Source organism: Sciurus vulgaris (genome assembly GCF_902686455.1).
Source record: "Sciurus vulgaris genome assembly, chromosome: 15".
NCBI classification, from domain to species: domain Eukaryota; kingdom Metazoa; phylum Chordata; class Mammalia; order Rodentia; family Sciuridae; genus Sciurus; species Sciurus vulgaris.
Window position 1 is genome coordinate 80,809,922 of NC_136476.1, and position 7,986 is coordinate 80,817,907.

General features: G+C 52.2%; 1 pseudogene across 1 annotated transcript; it reads right to left on the reverse strand.

The window, feature by feature from the left end:
• Positions 1-6,707: 6,707 nt before the first annotated feature.
• Positions 6,708-7,623, reverse strand: LOC306645476 (large ribosomal subunit protein uL13-like; annotated as a pseudogene). The gene has a single exon. The product of its transcript is annotated as a large ribosomal subunit protein uL13-like (transcript).
• Between the last annotated feature and the right edge of the window lie 363 nt (positions 7,624-7,986).

A 7,986-nucleotide genomic window follows, 5' to 3' on the forward strand; every position in this document is an offset into this window, starting at 1 on the left:
CACAACAGTCCCTTTCTGTTTTCAGCTTACATGCTAAGAGCTTACAGCTCTTTTCCTCATTTCACAGACGGTCACACTGGAGTCCAGAGAGGTTAGGCCACTGGTCACATAGGCAACTGAGGGGAGATTCAGTGTTCAGAGTCGGGTGATAGAACCAAGCCACACGCAGGACCTTGCATCCTCCTGACAGTGGAGATAAACACTCTGAATGTGCCCATTTTATAGTTGAGGACTCTGAGGCAAAGGGACTTACCCAGAGTCACACAGCAGCTTAGCCTCTGGCAGACTTGGGGTTTCAGGACTGGTCAGTACATGTTCTTTGCCACCTGTGGCCACTCTATGCCAGCACCAGAAGCAGTGGCCATTGCTCTCATCCAGTGTGGCCAGGAGAGAAGCCACGAGAAGTGGACTGGGGCCAGCTAGTACAGAACCTTGCATGCCAAGCCAGCTGTGTCTGGAGCAAAGCTGAATTTAAATTGACAGAGAAAAGGAAAATCTAAGGTGGATTGTAATTGGATTTTTTTCCTGTCTGCGATGGAAGATAGGGAAGGATGTGTGTGGGGAACTGGAAGCAGTCCGTCTCCGCAAACTTGGAAGCTCTAAAGGAAACCTGACCCCATCAGATTGTTTTTTTAATCAATCTTGGGCTTTATTACATTTGGCAACAGGTACTTCAAACAAGGAAGGGCCTGGACCAGGGAGGGCCAACACTTCTTACTGACCTTGGCTGTGAAGCCAAAGGAAGCAGTCTCGTGTTTCTGAACAACATGCTGCATGAAGGGGCTTTGGCTGCTGCCTTGGATTCCTCCCTCGACGTTTCCAGATCTTATTTTTTATTTTTTTCCCAGTGCTAGGGGTAGAACTAGGGCTTGGCACTTGCTATGTAAGTTCTCTATCACAAGGCCACACCCCAGTCCCCAGGCTGTCTCCGGGGAGGAAGGAAGAGCGCCTCTGTCTTGGAGACAGCGCAGAAGGTGAGGCCAGGCAATTTCCCAGGGAAAGATTTGAGAGCGCCTGAAAGCCCGTGTGTTCCAGAGCAGCTTTTGCTCCATTGGAGATGGCTGTGGTCTCAGAAGGACACAGTACTGTGTGGCCGTCAGAGACGGGAATTAGTTAAGGAGGTCCGTCTGGATCCCAGCCTCACCTCCTCCATGCCACAGGTAGGGACGTTAACTCATTCAGCTAAGGACCTGTGGCTTAGTGAGGACAGAGGGCTGCAGAGGACCCAAGCAGCTTGACAGGCTCCCTCACTCATCTGCCCAAGGCCCCCCAGGTTGGCATCATTTTCCCTTTACTGGGTGATGAACCTCAGGGTCAGAGAGGTTAGGCAATCAACTCAGGGTCAGTTTCCTAACGAGTAGAGAGGCAAGATTTGAAACAGGTCTGTTTTTAAGCCAAAACCCCAAATTAACTGTTGTTAGGAATCTTGTAACTAGTTTGTTTTCTTCTTGGTTGTGGCTCTGGAAGCTCAAAGTCAAATTTGAGATCACTTTTAACAACTGTACTGATTCTCCTGCTGGACCCACTCCATTCTGGTTTTCCGCTTGTACCTTTACCCTGATCTAATCTTTATTTTTATTCTATCGTATTTTATCTATTTTTGTAAGTTGCCACAATTCCTTTTTTTTAGCATTAAGGTGGCCTATGTATAAATAAAATCCTTGATCAAAAGCTTGACTTAAAAGTCTTAACTAAATACCGTGGTCTAGGGCTGGGGCGTGACTCAAGGGCAGAGGGCTTGCTTGACACGTGCCAGGCCCGGGGTTCGGTCCCCAGCACCAAATCAATCAATCAATAAATAATACATGCTGTGGTCTGTATCTTTATCATAACACATACATTTAATAACTCTCTTAAAGTTCTCATTTGCCGTATGAACTGGCCCTGCTGCTCCACATTTCCTGGAATCTAAACTGAATGATGAGCTACATGGAATTCAACTCCGGCTAAAAACTAGACCCCTCTCTGGGGAGAAGTAGGGTGCGCCCTCCCTAAAGGTGGTCAGGCAGAGTCGCCCAGTCACTCCCCAGCTTCATGTGCTGGCTGCAGAGAGAGAACCGCTGTGTCCACAAGCTCCCGGGGCAGGATGTGGAGCTAAGGGAGAGCTAAGAACAAAGGCAAGTGCCTACCCGGGAAATTTGAGAGGAGCCTTGGAAAGCTCATAAGCCTACATTTCCCAAACTTCAGCCTCTTGGGTACCCTCCCCACAACTTTCGTCACCTCTCTTTCCCATCTGTGGGATGACACTGTTTCTCTTCAGATGATTCCATTCCGCTTACTAAAATAATTTTATTTCCAAAGGAAACTTCATAAATTGTTAGCCAGATGAAACAACAATTTTTTGAAGAGGAAGTTTATATTACAATTATTAAAAGAAAGTATCAGTGACCACGAATACAAAATGATCACAAACGGGGATGCTTCATGGAAATTAAGTGGCCTTGTTACCTTCAGGTCTGTACTGTGCCTGCTAAGCCCCAGGCCCAGTCGCCTCCCTTTGTCAAAAAAGGAAGATTATGGTAAACTCAGCGGCTCTGGAGGCTGAGGCAGGAGGATTGCGAGTTCAAAGCTAGCCTCAGCAACTTAGTGAGGCCCTAAGAAACTCAGTGAGACCCTGTCTCTAAATAAAATACAAAATAGGGCTGGGGATGTGGCTCAGTGGTTAAGCACCCCTGGGTTCAAACCCCCCCCCCCAAAAAAAAGGAAGATTATGGGGCTGAGCGCTTGCCTGCTCAAGAGCCTGGCATTGAAAAGAAAATTTTAAAAAAGGATTGGCAAGTGTGGAGGGATGGAGGCTGAAATGAACAGCAAGTAGCAGCAAGAAAGCAGAGATTGTCCTGGAGTAACTGGAGGGGTGGGGTCTGAGGGAAGGGCTCCCTCCCCTATGACTTAGTGGCCCTTCCAGTGTGGCTGAGGTACCACCCGAGCTGTCTCAAACCCCTGATGAGCCACAGACTAAGACCAACCCTCCCCTCCAGATACACAGACACATGGACGTGCTCAGCCAGGCCTTCCCTCCGAGACTCCCCGACCCGGGAGCAGGCCCTGTTCTGTGGCCCTTGGCAAGAGGGTCCTGCTCTCTACAGGTCAGACCTACCAGGAACACAGCACCACACCTTTAGAGCAGGGGCCCCTGGGGCCATGCCCCTCTCACCCTGCATTCCCCTGCCCAGGGTTGACCCTGGTCCCATGCAAGCCAAACATGGCTAGGCTTTGGGTAAATGGACTATGGCCTTTCCCCTGGGGCCTGTCTACTCCCCACTGCCCCACCTTCCCTGGCCTAAGTTCCCAGCCAGCAGGGCTTCGCATCAGCTGTCCCTCTGCCTGGCACACTGGTACATGCCCTTAGGCATGGCTGCCTCCCTTGTGACTTTCAGGGCCCCATTCCCCAGGGAGACTGTCCCTTAGAATGAGCCTGAAGTTGGTCTGGTCACATGCTCTGTATTCCTGGATCAGTGTGTATTGCTTTATTAGCTTGGGCTCCGTCAGAGCACAGCTTGTCCCTCACTATACCAGCACCCAGGAACCCACAGTGAACGTCTGCTAACAGGGTGATCTGCCTTAGCATGGACAGGTTCATCCCGTCTCCTGAGCAAGCCACCGTTGGTGCCAAGGTCGTGGCCACCAGCTGAGCTGCAATTCTTTCATTTATTTGTTGAGGTCACCCAGAAGTCTGGTTCCGCACGGAAATCTCTAAAAGGCAGCTTCAGACCCCTAAGACTGGAGAGCAGAGAGAAATGAGAAAACCTACCTTCCCGGGCAAACACCTGCCTGAGACCCCACCCTGGTCTCCAAAAGGGACATGCACAGCAAGGGAAGCTGTGGCATTTCTCGTCTGTGGCAATAAGACCGCCATGGGGCTGGACAGAGAGTTTGAGGCCACTCTGGTGGTATGGTCAGAGGACACAGAGCTGGGTGGGCCTGGGCTGCCCAAGCCTGGTCCTGGTCAGCTTGGCCCACAGGAACAGAAAGGCAGTGAGGAGGCCAGGGCAGTTTTCTGAGACCTGGTACGGGAGTGCTCAGGGAGCAGCGGCTGCTGCTACAGTTGTGACCAGTTAACTCTCTGCTCAAAGGGAGGATCCACCCACCATCCTGCAGGTCACGCACCACGGACAGTCCACACGAATGCTCCCTTCCTCGGGGGAGGCGCGGGGGTGCCGGGCTGAATGTCTCCTTGCTGCCCTCAAAAGCTCACTGGGAGGTGGGAAGCCTGGGTGTTCTTGGTGCTGAAAGAGTGGAGAGCCCTGGGGCCCTGTGAGTGGAGTCACAGGAATCCCCGCACCCGGGACCACAGAGCCCAACACCCCACCAGCTTCCACGTCAGAGGGAAAGGAGCTGCCTCTGGTCACCACTGATGGTGTGGTCCTTGAAAGGGATCTCTTTGACCTTGAGATTCCTTCCTTGGACCTCAAGGCCCTAAAAGCTACCCTTGGCCAGGGTGGGAAAGGGAGAAATAATAGGAACCATCCGTGGGAACCACACCGTGGGAGCGGAGCTGGGCTCTGGGCCCACCACGCTGCTGAGTCTACAGTGCTCTCTCCTGGAATCCTCCCAGTCACCCTGTGAAGTGAGCGCTGTTGCTATCCACGTTTCACACACGAGGAAACTGAGGAACAGACTGCCGTGTCATGTGTTCAAGGTCACGAGCTGGTGGTGGCCGAGCTGCGGCTCCACTTTCTCCAGGCTCCTCACCAGTGGCTCCCAACTCCAACTCCTGTCACCTCATATCAGAATCCCTGGGGAGTTTTAAAACATGCTGATGCCCAGGCGCCCCCCGACCAATACTCCACAGTTGTGGGGAGCAAGGACTGGGATGTGGTGCACGTTCAAATCTCCCTAGGAGATTCCACCCAGCGTCCGGCGGGGAGACCCCTGGCCCCAACCTGCTGCCTGAAGAATGTCCCGCAGCTGGCCTGGACAGGGCATGCAGGGTGGGCCTGGAGCTGGAGCGTGCCCCACGGGCTCTGAGAAAGGAGTGGGTCAGATGGCCTGCTGCATCCAGGCTGCCCCTGAAGAAGCAGAGAAAGCAGGCCCGGGCCTGGCGGGGGTCAGCTACTTCTCCCCAGTGGGGTGTCTGCGCCCCAGTTGCGGGTGCTCCTGGGGCTCACAGCACAAAAGCTCCCTCTGGCCCCAGGCAGTGCCCAGACACTGCCCCACCCGTCAGACCAGCCTGAACCCTGCCTACGTCCAAGGCTAGCCTGCGACCTCTGACATTCCTGCAGGGACCCAGTGAGGCAGAACAGACAGGGCTTTCAGAACGCGTGCCTGCTGGTAGGGTGAATTATCACCCAGAATTATCTGCCATGAGCACAGGGTGGCATTTCACGTGCCAAAGGTTGGCTGGCCCCGCCCTGGCCCTAGCTGCTTGGCTCCAGGGCCCTCATTCCAACTGTGCAAGGACAGAAACCTTATTCTTCCCTAGCAAGAGGCCTCTACCCTCACCATCTGTGCAGAACCTCCCCCAACCCAGTCTTCCCCTGACCCCCACCCAGGGGCCAGAGCCTGCCTTCCTTATGGCTCAGCGCCAGAGTGGATTAGACGAGTGACTCAAAAGTCAAGTTCCCAGGTCTTCTTAAGCCAGAGATTTTATCAACCTCAGCTTGAATCCCGGTTCTGCCACTCACCACCTGTAGGACTGGGGCATACTGCTTAAAGTGTCTGATCCCACTTTCCACATCTGTAAGAGGGAATGACATCCTCCATCTTCCAGGAATGTTGAGATTGAAATGAGATGGTGGACGTGATAAAGCTTGAGAATGGGCACATGGGGGACACTTGGAAAGACAAGGCACAACAGAGGACCCTAAATGAACTTGATCGAGATGCAGCTCATCAAGTCAGACCCAAACACTGTGCCCAGACTCCCAAGATCGAGACACGAGGTGCAGCCCAGAGACCTCACTTCAGTTGCCACCAGAAAGTTGAACAATCTGGAGGGAAACTTCCAGTGAGCCCTGGAGTGAGTTTAGTGAAGCTGACACCCTGCTCATCCAGAGCTGCCTGCAAAGGGGAACCTACCCTGGCTGCTCTCCTGATGGCCCATTCCAAGGCAAGACACAGGACGGAAGCTTCCAGGCACTGCTGTGTCCACAGCGTTCTTGTCCAGGGCCTGGCATGCAGGAGGGTCCCTGCCCAAGCCCCTCGGCCCAGCTCTTGCTGCTCCCACACAATCAGGTCTGTCCATCTTTCCATTTCACAGACACCTGCTCTGAGCTCTGACTCTGCCAGGAGTGGGGACAAACTGGGGACTCAGGTGGTGCCAGCAAAAGGAAAGGACACAGTAAGCATTTGCTGGGTGCTGCCAAAGAAGTTGCCAGAGGATGGTTTGGGGGTTGGAGCACTGTCCCCATTCATTAACTCATTTTTAAAATTTATTTATTTATTTTGTACTGGGGATTGAACCCAGGGGCACTTTACCACCGAGCTATATCCCTAGTTCTTTTTTATTTTGAAACAAGGCCTCTCTAAATTGCTGCGGTTAGTGTTAAACTTGTGATCCTCCTGCCTCAGCTTTTTGAGTAGCCTTACTCAAAGGCTCTTTTTTTTTTTTAAATATTTTTTTTAGTTGTTGATGGACCTTTATTTTTTATTTACTTATTTGTTCAAATGCGGTGCTGAGACTCGAACCCAGTGCCTCACACATGCCAGGCAAGCACTCCACCACTGAGTCACAACCCCAACCCAAAGGTTCTTTTTTTTTTCAATCAAAAAATAATTTATTTGCTTTTGATCACAAAACAGAGGGAAGAGCAGGGGCAATGCTGTACCCCTTGGTCACATCTTCCAGTCTTTGCTCCTCTAAAACCTGGCCCACTTCAGCAGCTGTGTTCCTCCCATTCTGTCAGCTACAGAGTATAGGGTGGCCACGTGGGAAGGATGGATGCCCCTTGGTGTTCCAGCTCATTGTATTTGAATACTGCCAGTAACTGGTGGTTCTATCAATTACCTAAAATTCACGAATGAGCAGGTCATAAGTTCTGACCATCCAACTCTTAGAAACCTCACAGAAAGGCCTTCTGAAACAGGAGCGGAGACTAAGGCTAGCCCCTTCTCTGTCTCAGCTTTCTGGGTCCCAGGCTGCCTGTGGTACCTGGAGAGCTGTCCTGGGCCCCCATATCCCAGGTGGAGATGGAGGAAGGGCAGGCCAGGCCAAACATGAGGCATAAGCAGTCTTTACTGGGCTCAGACCAGGAGTCCATGGGTCCTGAGGACCTTGTGAACTTTTAAAATTTTCTCCACATTCTTTTCTGCCTGTGTCCGTAGCCTCATAAGCTGTTTTTTCTTCCGGTCATGGATCTTGGCCTTCTCCTTCCTTTTCTCCTCCAGGGTGGCTGTCACTGCCCAGTACTTCCAGCCAACCTCATGAGCCAGGCGCCCCAGGTCGGCAAACTTTCTTATAGGCTTCAGCCGCACAACCTTGAGGGCAGTAGGAACCACCATCTGCTTTTCCTTGTCGTAGAGCCATGGAATCCCATCAGACACCTTGAGGCGGTCCAGGGCAGCCTGGCCTTGCTTGGTCTTGTGGGACAGCCTGCCTCGCACTGTCCACCAGAAGATGCAACTAGGGGCCTAGAAGTGGTTTGGGCCCTGGGATGGGATGGTGTTCATTCACTTGCGGAGGAAGTCCAGATACTTCAACTTGTTTCTGTAGAAATTTCCAGAAATATTGATGCCCTCAAAGTGCACAACCACCACCTTGCGGCCCAGCAGTACCCATTTGGCCACTGACTGCCAGTCGGCCCAGAAGATGGCCTCAGCCATCCAGCACCAGGACCTGCCCCTCCACCATCTTTGGCAGTTGCCTGGGAAAAAGCTCAAAGGCTCTTTGACACCTGTAAGAATCCAGTTTTTTGCTCTCTGTTTATTCAGCTACCCTACCCTGTTGGCCTCATCCTCAGGGATTCAAGATGGCTGCAGTCATTCCGGATATCACATCCTCATCATTGGTATCCAGGCACAGAAAACTGATTGGCCAGTGATTCCCAG